The following is a 17037-nucleotide window of genomic DNA, read 5'->3' as shown; positions in this document are numbered from 1 at the left end:
AGGAGAGTATGATTTACATCTGTTAGACATAGACCATGACAGAAAATGTATGCAACTCTAACCTGGCATCTAAGGAGCATGAATGAATCCTATGATTGGTGATTAGAGATAGAATTGATCATTCACTTAATCCAGAGTTTTTCAATGTGGCAGATAGTGTGGTCCAAAAGGGTTACTTCACTAGAATTCCTAATCATACTATGAATAGTCAGTGTCTCTAGCTCGGAACTGCAGCTCAATTTCTTTCTCTCTCGCACACACACACACACACACACACACACACACACACACACACACACACACACACACACACACACACACACACACACACACACACACAGGGTCACTCTGTTTTCATGAATATATAATCTGGGTCTTCTAAGTGTTGAACATCCAGAAAATAAAGCTCAAGCACCAAGTAGATAAGATAGCATTTGTGTGTTACATAAATTGCATAGTTTATTTACAAAAAATTATATTGACAAAAAAACACACTGCAATTTGACATACCAGGCATGAAGCAGAAATGGGCTTGAAAATTACTATTACAAACTTACTGTATCATATTTACGCTCATATATATTATGTTAACTAATAACAAAGAAAAGTTTTGGAATTGGCCTAATCAAGACCAAATTAAATCTGTGGATTTATCATTTTAGAATGTCAGTGTACTAGTTAGTACACAGTGCAGGTTTTAATCATGACCAGAGGGACCGCCTAAGTGCCAAATTATCCTAGGTAGATTTAAAACAGCATAATTCTGTGGTTCTAGTGAGAACTCGCAAAATGTTTCACAAACTCCTCCATGTTGAGGGAGCGTGCCCTCCTTGACTCAACACTGAGGATTCCCTGGTGACTTAACCTGTCATCAACCATCGTTGTCCTAAGGTGGGTTTTAATCAGTTTTAGAGCTGAGAACTTTCTCTCGCAAGAAGCATTGCTGACTGGTGTAAACAACAGAAATCTTACAAAGTCGAAATAGCTCATGGAAGTCCTCTTTACAAGGTTCTAGAAACACAACAAAGTCAGGGAGAGTAGACGGTCTGTCCCTTCCACTTATCTCTCTCCTATCAAGAAGCTGCTTGGTTTGATGAACCTCATATTTGAGGTCCTCTAAATCTGACTCGAAGGTCTGGGCAAAGGCAAACAGAGGCGCTTCATTCAAGAATGTTGTACTCTTTGTGTTGAGAGACTGGACCCCGCAATTATTCTTTGAAAAAAATGCCTTTGCAGCTCAGCTGTGAGACTGTCAAGCACCTGATAAAAGATAGCTCTTTGGAAGCTCTCACCATCACTTTGGTCACTATTTTTCTGTCCTACAGTGCTCATCATCAATGAGTCGTGAAATCTTAAGCTTCTTTTTGTTGTAACTTTAATGTGTTTGAGTTAATGTTTAAGTTTATTCTTTGAGCTGTATCTATAAAGATATTTCTTTAGATTTATTTGCATATGTAATTGTATTGAGTTGTGTTGAATTACGCTTTTTGACTGCAAGTCCCAGAATGCCTTGCAAGAGGTATGAGTGATAACTCGCCAATTATGTGCAGGTGCTAGTGATTGTAGCTGACTTTCCGACAGCATCTTACCTGCATTGCTCTGTACCAAAACAATTGTTGTTAAATGTAACGTAAACAAGTATTCTTACTAAAATAAGCTTTCGTATCAAAACCGACGTCCCGAGTCATTACTAAGAAGTTATCAAATCTAAAATTTGGTGCCGAAACCCGGGATATGAGCTGCGACGAAGAAGTGGCTGAAATGGCTGAGGAGGAACGTCGGTATGAAGCAGAAAGAATGAGACGAAAGCGGGGTACCATTCGAGGCGCAACAACGTGGATTTTGAATCAGATTGACGTGTGTTGATAATGGGATATGATAAAGGGTGAGTCGGTCAAGGATCGATGCAGACAAGGTGGTAGATTGTACGACAAGCGACAGGTTTATTTCAAAGTGGAGATATCTGGTACAGCGTATATACGGGCCCCTCTGTTAGCTCATCAGAGACTAGCAAAAAAGACACTAGCTAACAATGGGTACAAGCTTCATATACAGAACAGAAAGTGGGTTGATATCTAGGAGATCGGATCTTCGGATTGGATCAGGCTGGGGTGTAAGTCATCCGGCATTGGCTCTGTTGTCTGTCCGTCATCGTAGAATCCTGCCATGCCTGTTCTTGGTCGTCACACCCCGTTCAGCTGAAAAGGAGATCTGGTGTGTGCGCTATCTTCAGTCACACAATGTTCGGCTGGGAGGGAGATTATGTGTGTGTGTTAGTTTGTCTCTAAGTCTAGGCTTTCTGCCAATCTGTGGGTGTCTTATCTGGGTGTCCTCGGCAGCTATGTGTGTACTGTATGTGCGTCGTCCCTGTCTTCTGGGGTCAGTGTGTAAGAGCGTATGCGTCCCTATCTTCAGGGGAGTTGTGGCCGAACTGCCGGCTAGCACCTGTGGCTAGGAGTATCCTGTTGTGACAGTGTTCTGGATGATTACAGTGAGTGTGTGTGTGTGAGAGATATCCTGTATGGGGCCCAACCTGTTTTACTATGTGTCTCAGCTATAGTAGTGTAATGTCACCTACATAGGAATTAGCAGTAATGTAATGTCACCTACATAGGAATTAGCAGTCCTCTACAAATCCCTCTCTTCACGTCTCCCCAGAGACATGACACAACCTAACTAGATTCTGATACAAAAGAAAACTTTTCCCAAAGGGGCTATAAAAAGGCACAACATTAAAAAGAAATGGATGTATATGTATTACCACCAAGTTCTCCACTCAATCCCACTATGTACTAAGTTGGCTACCAGCCACCTAGGAACTTACAACCCTCATTTAACAATTGCGGAGAACAACAGCTCTAAGCTATAAGTAAAATGTTTGTCCACATAAGCCAACCTTTTCCAGCAGGAAAAAGTTGTGATACCCTCTCTTCACATCTCCAAAGAGATGTGACACTCTCTAAAGGGTATTCTCCACCTCATCCTCAAACTCTGGCAGGTCATTAGCAAGCAGAGGATACATCTGGGAAGGGAAGAAGGGTCAATAGCTCTGGAGATAACTCTAGCAGTAAGGAACCGGATACATGGAATGCAACCGCAGCCGCACAACACTAAAATGGCTGCAAAAACTAAAAGATGGGTCTCATGCTCCATACCGTTATCTCGCACCTGGCTCCTGTTATCTAACAAAAGACTGCTTGTTCTCGCAACCCCACGCTCTGAATGTGCCCTCCCTTCTGTATTTTCCCAGCATGAGAAAGTTCCATGGCCCTGATACTTTCAACAATGTTTCAAATCAGCTAGAGAACATAACACATACACACATCCACCCAAGGCAACAGCAGATAATATATATGGTAATGGCTATAATGTAAAATAACCCCAAAGGTGTGAAATTTAAGTCCCCCTTTGACACTCATTATCCTTTATTTCAGCAGTCATAGCATTTCATGAAAATAATAAAAAGTTTATTATTAATAACAAGTGATATATGTCTATTGTTATATGCGTTTCCCCCTTTTGACACCCACAAGGGTGTCACTTATCAAAAACAGGATAAAACTTTATTGTTATTGACATGTAAGATGTAGGATAAAACTTTGGTCATGGAAAACAGAGGAAAGAATTATTAGAAACCATCTGGTCCTCTCAGCTACTTCTATCCTGTATCAGGTGGGCTCCTTGCCACCCAGGGACTCTAAACCTTTACAACAGGGAGAACAAACATACTGGAAAGAAAACCTATCATAAAATTTTATAACAAGGAACTGTGGTGGTGTAAAATTATTCTACTACCTCACCCACAGCATACCATGGGTCATCCTCAGTCAGTCCCATCCTCTCCTGAAAGCATGCTTCCGTATCGGCATCTCCAACTGGAGCATCAAGCAAAGGCAACATGCCTGAAGCCTTCGCCATATCTGTAACATATTTCTTAGAACACGGTATGATGCAAGCAGCACATCACATCAATAACAAATAATACAAGAATTAGGGTCAGAAATCCAGTAACCATCATATCAGTGTACTTACCAAACCAGGCCAAGAGAACAGACTCCTCCCCCCCCCCCCCGTGGACCTCATCTTATCAGATAGTGCATCAAGCCCGCCCTAGATATCATCTGGACTGGTATTATTAGGAATATACGTGCAACATTGTTTACCGAACATCTTGCAAACGTCCCCTGACTGGCAAGAAGCATATCCAAGGCAAGTCTATTCTGTCTGGAAACCCCAAATGTGGCCTCAAGCTGTTCAGACATACCAGTGAGTGCATCACGGAGTAATTCACAAACCGCTGTTGATTATAGTAGATATAATTAATCCATGCAGTCTGTCTAGCATCCACCATGGCTGGACCCATAGTAGGTAGTAAGTGCCAGAGTCCATCATTCCTACCCAAGGCCTGAAACTCATGAGGAACCCCCACTGGCACACCCAACAGGTTAGTGTTTATGTCAACTACATTCTCTGAGCGCTACGTCTATGTCTCCCATGGGATGGAATGTTTTCAGGTCCCTTGGATACAGAACCCAACAGCTGTTCAGCAGTAACATCAACAATGGTCAGTGGAATTATCAAACTGGTCAGAGCACACGTACCTTGCCATTCTCCTCTAAGAATGGGTCTCAGCACTCTTGGCTCCACTCATCCACCTCACATCAGCCTGTAACTGGCCAAGTGGAATTAATGGTTATGTTACTACTGCAATCAGCTTCAGGCAATCCCCCATAATCAATGCCATTACCTGTACCCGTGATGCACTCTTGATTGCCCCCATATGCCTCAACACCCCAAGAGGCCTGATGAGGAGGTACTGCAGGAAACACAAGGCTCAAAGAGGAACAGAGGGTTGAATTGGGCTTAACCTGGTAAAAACTTCTCAGAATACACAACCACCCCTCTCCTTCTCCTACAGCAAATGGGTGTGTAGCCAGAACAGGTCTAGCATGACTACAAATAATGCAGTCCTTTCCTCTCAGGGTTTTAGCTGTGTACCTCATATAAGACAGCCACAAATTGTCCCTACTATCAAAACCAGTCTCAGTTCCTAATTGATCAATAGCCGAATAGTCTCTAACATTAATTACCTGAATGGTATTTTTAACACAGTGGTGGTAGAGGAGTGTGTCCGGCTACCTCTGGTCTTGGCAGTACCTTAATAGAAAACACACCCATCATGTCTGTCCTCGTCCTTTGTAGTCCGAGGGTGTGAGTGCCTGCATCAGAGAGCTTAATAGTTTTGATGGTTAGTAGGATTTCATCACCTTTACAAAGTTCAACATTGCTCCCAGGTTTCCCCATATCATGGAAAACCTATCCACCCTTGTGGGATCCCCCTTGCTATAAGGATACCCTCTTCTCCAATCCTAGAACTGTCCGAAGTCGGTTATCATGTAATCTCTACTCTAACTTGTCTACCCCGATCTAGGGATCTCTTATGCTCATTTTGGAACAAAATACACATCACTTAGCCAGAGCCAGACACATCCTCACTTCTATGAACAAAAACAGGGGTGATAGGACAGGTAGGGTTACTTCATTCGAGAGTTGGCCCCCGGAATTCTGTTAATTCCAGTTCTTCTCTCGAACACTGTTTTAATGTCCGACAGTGAAAAAATGTGTCTTACCCTTCCGCCGTGCGATATGAATCTGGGTAGCTCTTTCAGCTAGCTGTCACCAGGGGTCATCTATGGTCCCCAAGCCTCTGGGACTGGATTGAGTGACTTCACCTGTAGTTCACCTGTAATGCATAAAATCCTGGACATACAGGCTTGGTTAACAAACAATTTCTCATATGTTTTATCTGATTATATCTTTAACTTCTATGCCCAATTGTTAGCTTACATATATATTTTTTTTAATTATTAGTTTCTTATCCAATCGGCCCCATCCTATCCTAGACCACATTTACCCATCCCCCTTTTGATACCTGGCTCTGCCCAGGTAACAACCTTACCTACTCTAAATCATGACTTAGGTAAGATTAGTATATTATCCTTATGTCTGACATCATCATGAAGGAGCGCCCCCATCATTTTCCACATGTCTAACTCTCTCCCCTGTCTCCACTCAGCAACTGTTATCTTTGCCTGTCCTGCCCCCCCCTTTTCCAAAACCTCTCCTCTGCTCTCTCCAACTTTCAAGGTCTCTGCAGTGCGGGCGGAGGGCCCCTCCGTCTGCCTTTTCCCCTATCTGTAAAATACCATGTCTCTGGGAACGTGAAAATCCCCTTAACCCAAACGTTTACTACAAAAACAAAACCTAATAATTATGATAATCCCCTCAAACTCAAATAATTTGTCTCGGTGTTTCATGTTTTATTCGTGTTTCTCCAAATTGTCTCTCCAAAAATACTTCTTAGATACCCAGCCATTATACACACAAACAACTGTGATAAACGTGCACTGTTCCTTTAACATAAAAACCTCAGCCTGCAATCCCCTCTGCGGGCCTTTCATTGTTCCCCATAATGAAAACAGATTCTAATGTTAGTCTACCTTAACCTCCTGTTTAATTTCAGTGGTTTTATCTGAACAATCAAACCAAAATCAATAACCGGGAAGAACTTGTGTAAACTAATTAAAAGAACAAAATAAATCTACCTTATTTCTCAGCACTTGGTTAGAACACCACTCCCGTCTTACATCGACCACGCCCGTCGCCCCTTACCTAGTGTATATCTTATCTATTACTCAGTGGCTCAATTAATGTTTATCGTAAGTATGTTCAGATGTTGATTATGTAATTCTACAATATTAGTATAGTTCAAACCTCATAACTCTACACACAGAATTTTACGTTAATAGAGTTTAACACCTTTTACATTTACATTTTTACATTTAAGTCATTTAGCAGACGCTCTTATCCAGAGCGACTTACAAATTGGTGCTTTCACCTTATGACATCCAGTGGAACAGCCACTTTACAATAGTGCATCTAGGTCTTTTAAGGGGGGGGGGTGAGAAGGATTACTTTATCCTATCCTAGGTATTCCTTAAAGAGGTGGGGTTTCAGGTGTCTCCGGAAGGTGGTGATTGACTCCGCTGTCCTGGCGTCGTGAGGGAGTTTGTTCCACCATTGGGGGGCCAGAGCAGCGAACAGTTTTGACTGGGCACCTTTTCCAACAGTCATGCACACCCCCCAATATTCTATGATATAACTCTCATCAGCAAGCCTGCGACTTTTTCAACATTCTCACCGGTACCAGCTCCACAAATCTTCCACATACAAATCTTCATTCTCCCCAGCAAGCAGACCAGTAGGAGATGCAATAGCCCCACCTTCTGTCCATTCTCTGTACAGCTTCTCACCCCGTCTCCTCCACTCCTTGCCCTCTCTGCCTTTATTTAATCCTAGAGTGGACTTCAGCGCTCTCAACACCTTTTCCATTTCCAACGACATTCCATGTACACTACAATACTGCCAACAACCCATGCCTTTACTGAAACCCAAGTGATACCCTTTCCCTACGGCTAAATCGGCCCCCAATTATCACTCGTTACCCACCACTCATACATGTAGTCCCAGACTATCCATTCAAGCTTTGGTGGCCACCCGTTACCCATCATTCATACATGTAGTAAGTGTTCTCTGTTACCACCTACCAGCCAGGCATACTAGTACATCCCATACACAATGCACCATTAAGTATGGTTGATCAATAATAAAATTGCAGTTGCCAATGGAGATATTACTTTCTCAACTATTTTCCAATCTCACACATCATTGTAGTTTAAATTTAGTAACTTACATCAAACAGGTATCTCACAAAACTAAATTTGGATAACTCCAATGTGCAGAACTTTAGTTTTTCACAACACTGCTTACCCTTTTTATTTGACCGGTCAAGATTTGTGAGACACACCGTCCGACGACAGTACTGGCCAATCGGCTGGCACACCAATGTCCAGCGATGTCCTTTTACCAGACCACGTCGGGGTCACCATTTGTCATTTATTGTATATTTTAGTAAATATATATGTATATTTTGACCAATTGAAATATATATTCAGACTATCTGAGTATACTTAGCCCGTCACTGGTAAATACCCGTGATGAATTCCTGGAGCCACGTACTCTGCCTTATCTCAGAGCTGCTCCTCGTATATTCAGTTTGAGAAAAACGCATGGGTTTGTATAGAGATCAATTCGACTATTTAGTCTTGATATTGAATATTGTGCTCAGATCTTATTTCAATTATACATCAGTCATTTTGTTCCTGATTATACATTTAACACAGAAGTCATAGGTACATACAACATAGAAGTTTCGGATTTATCAAATAACCCTTATTGAATTCTCTCTCTATCTAACCACCAACAATCTTAATGGAAACAATTACAAGCACATTGCATTTTAATATAAACAGTTACAAATAGACAAAACAAGACAAAACAACACGTTATATCTCTGACCCCTGAAAGCCGATCCTTATCAGCGAATCTCTTATCAGACTGGCCTAGACCGGGCCGCAGGACAAAATTACAATTTGTCCCCCTCGGCGCCAGGTTTAATGAATAGTAGTTAACTATCCCCTACTGATCTCTATTCCTGATCTATATCGAGCTGACCCCTATCAGAGTTTATTACACATGTCCGATCCTTATCAGAGAATCTCTTATCAGACTGGCCTAGACCGGGCCACAGGACAAAATTACAATTTGTCCCCCTCGGCGCCAGGTTTAATGAATAGTAGTTAACTATCCCCTACTGATCTCTATTCCTGATCCCTATCGAGACTATCCTAGGCCTTAAAGTGATCTCTCATCATTGAAAGCTATCAGACTGTGCTGACCCCCTACTGATATCTCATCAATGATTTAGATCACCCGGTCGTCACCGGTTTGTCACCACATATATTCACTTTACTGTACTTTCAACTTGTCAGCAAATTATAAATTTACACAAGAATTCATACTCACTCGGTAATACTGATCAAAATTTAGACAAGACTATACGAAAATATGCAAAGTTTGATTTAACAGGTTTTGCTTACCTTGTTTGTGGTGCGCCTTGTGATCAGTTTACCGAGTTGAGCAGAATTGTTGTCCTCCCCCGAATTCCTTCACCTCTGTCCTCTGTGAATCGTCCTTTCACCCTCTCTCCCTCTCACACCCAAATCAACTCACTTTGATGGATCGTTATTTAACCATCCTCTGCTACCATTTCTGTTGATAATGGGATATGATAAAGGGTGAGTCGGTCAAGGATCGATGCAGACAAGGTGGTAGATTGTACGACAAGCGACAGGTTTATTTCAAAGTGGAGATATCTGGTACAGCGTATATACGGGCCCCTCTGTTAGCTCATCAGAGACTAGCAAAAAAGACACTAGCTAACAATGGGTACAAGCTTCATATACAGAACAGAAAGTGGGTTGATATCTAGGAGATTGGATCTTCGGATTGGATCAGGCTGGGGTGTAGTCATCCGGCATTGGCTCTGTTGTCTGTCCGTCATCGTAGAATCCTGCCATGCCTGTTCTTGGTCGTCACACCCCGTTCAGCTGAAAAGGAGATCTGGTGTGTGCGCTATCTTCAGTCACACAATGTTCGGCTGGGAGGGAGATTATGTGTGTGTGTTAGTTTGTCTCTAAGTCTAGGCTTTCTGCCAATCTGTGGGTGTCTTATCTGGGTGTCCTCGGCAGCTATGTGTGTACTGTATGTGCGTCGTCCCTGTCTTCTGGGGTCAGTGTGTAAGAGCGTATGCGTCCCTATCTTCAGGGGAGTTGTGGCCGAACTGCCGGCTAGCACCTGTGGCTAGGAGTATCCTGTTGTGACAGTGTTCTGGATGATTACAGTGAGTGTGTGTGTGTGAGAGATATCCTGTATGGGGCCCAACCTGTTTTACTATGTGTCTCAGCTATAGTAGTGTAATGTCACCTACATAGGAATTAGCAGTAATGTAATGTCACCTACATAGGAATTAGCAGTCCTCTACACGTGGAAATATCCCAGTCAAATCCGGATACCGATCACTTGAGTACATTGTTGGAATTGTTATCAGCTAAGGAGGACAATTTGTTTGAACTCGATCGTGGAATTGAACAGTTAACGCCATTGGACGGATTGGAGGCAGAGATTGCATGCACGGGAGGATTATAAAGAACGCATTATCATGCTGAAGAGCCGTGCACAAAGAGTGATAACGAAGAAACAGGACGTCAATACACTACCAGCCCGGGTGAGTGACGCTAACTCAGTAAGGCTACCGAAGTTGATTATTGAGAAATTCTATGGAGATGTCAGTATGTGGCAGGAGTTTTGGAGCCAGTATGAGACTGCTATTCACAACAATGATTCACTGTGTAAAAAAGAGGAGTTTATCTATCTGAAAACATATTTCACTGGACCAGCTGCAAAGGCAGTAGCAGGACTGATGTTAACAGACAGTAACTATGATAATGCAATCGCTCTACACAAGAGCAGATTTGGAAGGAAAGATCTTGTGACTAGTGTTCATATGTCAAAGCTGCTGAATCTCACACCTGTGAAGAAATCCTCTGATCTAAATGCATTGAGGCAGCTATATGATGAATGTGAAATTCAGATTAGGAGCCTGGAATCACTGGGTGTAGTGTCAGAATTTTGATGCGATTATCATTTTTGTCTCCGAACTCCAGATTTGAGTAGCAGAGAAGTAGACGAAGCTGGAACACTTGACATGTCTTGTCTAAGTGGTTGCAAAGTGGATTTATTAGCTGATTTGTGTCAAAAATGGCTTGATTTCACTTACAAAGAAGGTCACTTGGAAGTGATGATGTCACAATGGGGCACTTGAGTTTCTTGAGAGATCCAATGAAAGTGGAAGGAGGACATAAAGAGGACAAGAAAGTGATAAACGGAAACAGTATAACAGATATCAAAAATTCTATACAAACAACTTGATCGAGACGTTGCGAATTTGTTGATATTGGAACGGCATTTCTAGCTTAAACGGTGTATGAGGAGCGTCGTCTCATGATTTTGGCCCTGCAGCGTCTGCGAGTATCCTAGCTAACGGTTCCATTTTGGAATATCAGAATTGACAGAGAGAGCTGTTAGTGAAGAGCAGGTGAGGGGTTTCTTAAATCGCTCTCCCTCGAACGGTAGACCCAATTTTAAAAGCGTTTCCGCCCTTGAGAAGCTGAGAAGTAGAGGAAGATTTTATGCCAAACTATGTTTGTGTAACTGTTTGTTTAGTGGTCAAAACGATAGTTGTTTGGGAAAGTAATAAATTGCTTTGCTGCAGGCATGATTTACAGACACTTGAAAGTGGGTTACAAAAACGGCTATAGCTACAGATTGGTAGCCCCGATTTTGTTCTATGAAGAGCAGAGAAGCAGGGGAAGATTTGATTTTTTAAAAACATTTTTTTACTTATTATTATTATTTTTTTAAACAGTATTACCCATGACCACAAATTCATTATTCAAATGGCACCCCCTTGTGGCTGATCAGACCACCCGGGAAAGTCATGAAAGCAGGTCAAAGGTTACACCATCCCCCTACATTCGTGTTCCATACCATATTAGACATATTAAAGAACCCTTTATCCTTAAAATAAAATAAAAATCACTTGTGTAATTAAAATTCATAAAATAAAAAACTCATAAGGTTCCATATGTGAGCGTGCCTCTTGAAAATACCATGTCTCTGGGAACGTGGAAATCCCCTTAACCCAAACGTTTACTACAAAAACAAAACCTAATAATTATGATAATCCCCTCAAACTCAAATAATTGGTCTCGATGTTTCATGTTTTATTCGTGTTTCTCCAAATTGTCTCCCCAAAATACTTCTTAAATACCCAGCCATTAGACACACACACAACTGTGATAAATGTGCACTGTCCCTTTAACATAACCACAGCCTGCAATCCACTCTGCGGGCCTTTCATTGTTCCCCATAATGAAAACAGATTATATTGTTAGTATACCTTTTTAATTTCAGTGGTGTTATCTGAACAATCAAACCAAAATCAATAACTGGGAAGTACTTGTGTAAATTAATTAAAAGAACAAAATAAATCTACCTTATTTCTCAGCACTTGGTTAGAACACCACTCCCGTCTTACATCGACCACACCCGTCGCCCCGTACCTAGTGTATATCTTATCTATTACTCAGTGGCTCAATTAATTTTTAACGTAAGTATGTTCAGATGTTGATTATGTAATTCTACAATATTAGTATAGTTCAAACCTCATATAAATCTACACACAGAATTTTACGATAATAAGAGTTTAACACTTTTTCCAACAGTCATGCACACCCCCTCAATATTCTATGATATAACTCTCATCAGCAAGCCTGCGACTTTTTCAACATTCTCACCGGTACCAGCTCCAACTGAAATACCTAATGTACCACACTCGCTTGGTCCCCGACCTCATTCATACCGATATTAGTCCCCGACTGAATATCAAGCGTATTTCATGCACACGATTTGAGTCTCACAAATCTTCATTTACGCCAGTAAGCTTCAATTTACACCATACACACACAACTCTTCATTCACCCCAGCAAGCTTCAATGGGAGATGCAATGGCCCCACCTTCTGTCCATTCTCTGTACAGCTTCTCACCCCGTCTCTTCCACTCCTTACCCTCTCTGCCTTCATTCAATTCTAGAGTGGACTTCAGCGTTTTCAACACCTTTTCTATTTCCAACTACATTTTATGTACACTACAATACTGTCAACAACCTATGCCTTTACTAAAACCCAAGTGGTACCCTTTCCCTACGGCTAAATCGGCCCCCAATTAGGTCTAAAGTAAGAACTAAATTATGCACTGTGGGTCCCCTAGGGTATTAAGTAGTCTAGTGTCCCCCGGATTATCACCTTTACTTCAATACCAAATGTACAAAATAAAAAATACAATCACTCCATATGACTAACGTGTCAACCGGATCACGTTTCTAGTACAACTTAATGTCTCATTCAAACTTGGTAGTCAGTGCGACGACTTTACTCCCCGATGTACTTCACACACACCTATGCTTTGTAAGGGATTTACCCCCCTGTATTGGACAAAAATGAATGGGATGTCATTGGCATCGGACAAACCATATACACATTGTCCAATACCACCCAATTCGGCGTTGATTCATCCAAAGTGTATTGCAAATGCCATATGGCAATTGCCAGTTGTATCACTTTAAAAATCCAACAGGTGGCGAATCCGCTCCACCTTGGTTTTTCATATTGGAAATGTAACCCAAGTCAACGTCCAAAAGCAACATTTTGAAAAAATGATTTTTTTGTCAACTTATCACCCCTTAAAAAAGTGCTTTCTGGACCGTTTTTCGAAATTCTTTCGATTTTTTTTGTCAATTGCACATATGTAAGAACTGTATGAATATACTTTAGTCGTATTTTATTATCATAATTGTTTTTATTTTTTTTACTTGTGCATAAGGAATATGATTTGTCCCATTTGCAATATGATTTCATAGGAAGTCAAAAGTCAAAGTCAAAAGTCACTTTTTTTGGGGCCAAATGCCATAAGAAATTTGACATGCTCAAAAATCCTGCAGAAATGCAAAATTGACTGGCCTGATGAACTCGGGATGGCCGGGCAGTGATAGTTGTTCCTTTCCATCACTCGTTGTGTTGATTTCATCATGTCCATTTGGTGATGTTTTTTTCACTATAGAATCATATTGCAAATGCACGTGCATTTGCAATATGTTTCAATGGGCATTTACCATATGAAATTTGACATGCTCAAAAATGCAAAATTGACTGGCCTGATGAACACAGGATGGCCGAGCAGTGATAGTTGTACCTTTCCATCACTCGTTGTGTTGATTTCCTCATGTCCATTTGTTTGTTTTCTCACTTTTGTAAAGTCACAGTGCATTTGCAATATGGTTTAATGGGCAGGGTACCATCACGAATTTGTCATGCTATAAAAATCTTGCAGGAATGGGAAATTGACTGGCCCGATGAACTCGGGATGGCTGGGCAGTGATTCTGGTTCATCTCAATGGCTCGTTAGGGTTGATTTCAGAATGTCACTTTGGTGATGGTACCTCACTGTTTAAACATATTGCAACTGGACAAGAGTCACCAGCAAGTCACCGTCCATCAGTCAATTAGATATCATTCTGACACCAAACTGATACAAACTGACACCAAACCCACTTTTTCCAACTCGTTTAGTAGCCAACTATCACATACTTCAGAGCTGGCCCAAAATTCACAACGCCTTCGGTTCAAACCATAAAAAAAAACATAAAACACGTAGTTACATTCTAGCTGCGGGTCCATTTCTTATGTTATGTGTAGGCCTAGCTGAGGCGACCCCGAATCCCAAGTTTCGGCTCGATCGGTCATTCGGTGTCCGAGCAAAACCCTAATTGGTGCTGAAAATCCACTTTTTTCCATGACTTGCTACGGGGTCCTTGAATGAGCTATCGGACAGAAACGTTGGGTTCCGTCTCTATGGGCCGAGACGGTCGCAATGCACCTAGTCTTGTGTCTCTGAGACTTTTCTAAATGTCGTCATTTTCGTAACGGTCAAAATGAATTGAAGTCATTGCAAATGTACGAGGCTGTTTCTCGGTCCGAGAACCTTCTAGAGCCACGTAACTCACCACGCACTATCGACCGGAGGTCTAGAACAGGATTCTAAAGTTTCGGAACTCTAGGTCCGACGGTTCTTTAAAAGTTCCAATAAGGTTAACTAATGCAGGCAGTGTATGTCTCTACGCACCCCAATGGGTCCCTACTTCTAAGCTGTGTGTGTGATTTAGTTTTCCTTTGAAATTTTATGGGACAAATGACTGATTTACAGTTCATGGGGGTTGCCTAATCAAATATATGAAGTTTTGGAAAGATCTGACTTTTTTAACCCCTCGAAACAGCCCAAGAGACACCAATTATGGCACTTCCGGTTGGCACAGGAAGCTATAAGTCAACACATATCCTCATTGGGGTATGCTTTTACAGAATCCTGAGCTTTAAGGCCTTACGTTAAGAACTGACTGATTTACACAGGGTTGAATGCACTATGTCTATCAAACTGCAGGCAGGGTATGGATATACACTTTTAGGGTTATTTTAACCACTTCCGGTTGGTCCAGGAAGCTTAGAATCAACACAGGTAGACCTCATACTGGCCTGATGGACTGTTACCAAAGACAGGTTCATACGGCATTCATAACCCATATAGGCTTCAGGTTGAATTTAGGGGTGCAGGCAATGTATTCCTATGGGGAGAGAAGTCAATGCAAACTCTTTGAAGTAAACACCTTTTAACTATTAAGGGTTAATGCCACACGGTCAAGGTTAGGCTTGCACGGATCGGAAGGACCTTAGGAACATACCTGAGGTCGAATTGTGCTTCTCACCCTAACGCTTCTCTCACTGTCACCCAAAAGCAAATGACGTTGTGGGGTAGGCTTCATTTTGGGCCTACTTTTCTCATGGTCGCTGCGCTCAGACCGAGCGAGCTACGGTCAAGCGGGATATCTCGTTGAACTCGGCACGGCCTAGAGATTATATTTATGCCATTGCCTGCTCTCTGTGTCTTTGAGCACCGCACTTTTTCACTCCATCCTTACTGTGTGTGTGTTTGAGAGCTTTTCTTTGACATCTGTTGGGAGAAATGACTGATTTACAGTTCATGAGGTTTACCTAGTCACACATATGAAGTTTTGGAAAGATGTGACTTTTTTTAACCCTTCAAAACAGACAGTGTGACCCAATTAAAGGCACTTCCGGTTGACACAGGAAGCTATAGGTAAACACATGTCTTGACTGAGGTAGCCTCTTACAGAATCCTGAGTTTTAAGTCTTTAAGTTAAGAATTGACTGATCTACACAGGGTTGAATGTAGTCATTTTCACCTTTGAAGGTTATGTACATCAAAACACCTTTTGGGTCAATTTAACCACTTCCGGTTGCTCCAGGAAGCTTAGAATCGACACAGGTAGACCTCATAGTGGTCTGATGGACTGTCATAGAAGACAGGTTCATAAGGCATTCATAACCCACATAGGCTTCAGGTTGAATTTAGAGGTGCAGGCAATGTATTCCTATGGGGAGAGAAGTCAATGCAAACTGTTTGATGTAAACACCTTCTTTTAACTGGTAAGGGTTAATGCCACACGGTCAAGGTTAGGCTTGCACGGATCGGGAGGACCTCAGGTACGTTCCTGAGGTCGATTTGTGCTTCTCACCTTAACGGTTCTCTCACTGTCACCCATAAGCAAATGACATTGAGGGCCAGCCTTCATTTTTGGCCTACTTTTCTAATGGTCGCTGTGCTTAGACCGAGCGAGCTACGGTCAAGCGTGGCATCTTGTTGAACTCTGCACGGCCTAGAGAATATGGAAATGCCATTGTAGGCTTTGTGTGTCTTTAAGCACCGCACTTTGTCACTCCATCCTTGCTGTGTGTGTGTTTCTGTGTGTGTGTGAGAGAGTGCTTTTCTTTGACATCTGTTGGGAGAAATGACTGACTTACAGTTTATGGGGGTTGCCTAATCACACATATGAAGTTTTGAAAAGATCTGACCTTTTTAACCCTTGGAAACTGCCACTGTGACACCATTTAAGGCACTTCCGGTTGGCACAGGAAGCTATAAATAAACTCATATCATGATTGGGGTATGCCTTTACAGAATCTTGAGTTTTAAGTCTTTACGTTAAGAACTGAGTTATTTACGGAGGGTTTAGTGAGTGTGTGTTATTTCAGAAAATCATAGAAAATCACAGAAATCTCGCAGAGCTCCGCAGCACACTTTAAAAAGATTCGTAAGAACACCCTGCAACTGGATCTGTAACCGTTGAAAAAAAAAAACACCTATCCGTGAACATCACCTAGGTGTCGTTGTACGATTTCTCTTAAATGACGATAGATAAATGGCTGGTTCTTTTTTTTATTGATCCCGGAGGCTCCTTGACTTTGACGTGAAGTGGAAAAATAATTTCTCTATTTTCATTTTGCACCTTTAATCCCAGATAAATGGCCATAACTCAAAAACCGTTGAGGCCTAGACGCCATCTTGTTCGGGGCCAACTGCCCATTATGCCAAACCTACGCTCA

General features: G+C 41.8%; 1 long non-coding RNA gene across 1 annotated transcript; it reads right to left on the bottom strand.

Moving 5' to 3' along the window:
- Positions 1-1918: 1918 nt before the first annotated feature.
- LOC135574008 (uncharacterized) lies at positions 1919-9939 on the bottom strand. Its single transcript, XR_010465119.1, has 2 exons — positions 7119-9939; positions 1919-6819 (listed from the first exon to the last, which is right to left on the bottom strand). It is a non-coding gene; the product is annotated as an uncharacterized LOC135574008 (long non-coding RNA).
- Between the last annotated feature and the right edge of the window lie 7098 nt (positions 9940-17037).

The sequence above is a fragment of the Oncorhynchus nerka genome, linkage group LG11 (genome assembly GCF_034236695.1).
Source record: "Oncorhynchus nerka isolate Pitt River linkage group LG11, Oner_Uvic_2.0, whole genome shotgun sequence".
Classification (NCBI taxonomy): Eukaryota; Metazoa; Chordata; class Actinopteri; order Salmoniformes; family Salmonidae; genus Oncorhynchus; species Oncorhynchus nerka.
Note: the sequence above shows the minus strand (reverse complement) of the source record. Positions and strands in the feature narration are given on the sequence as shown.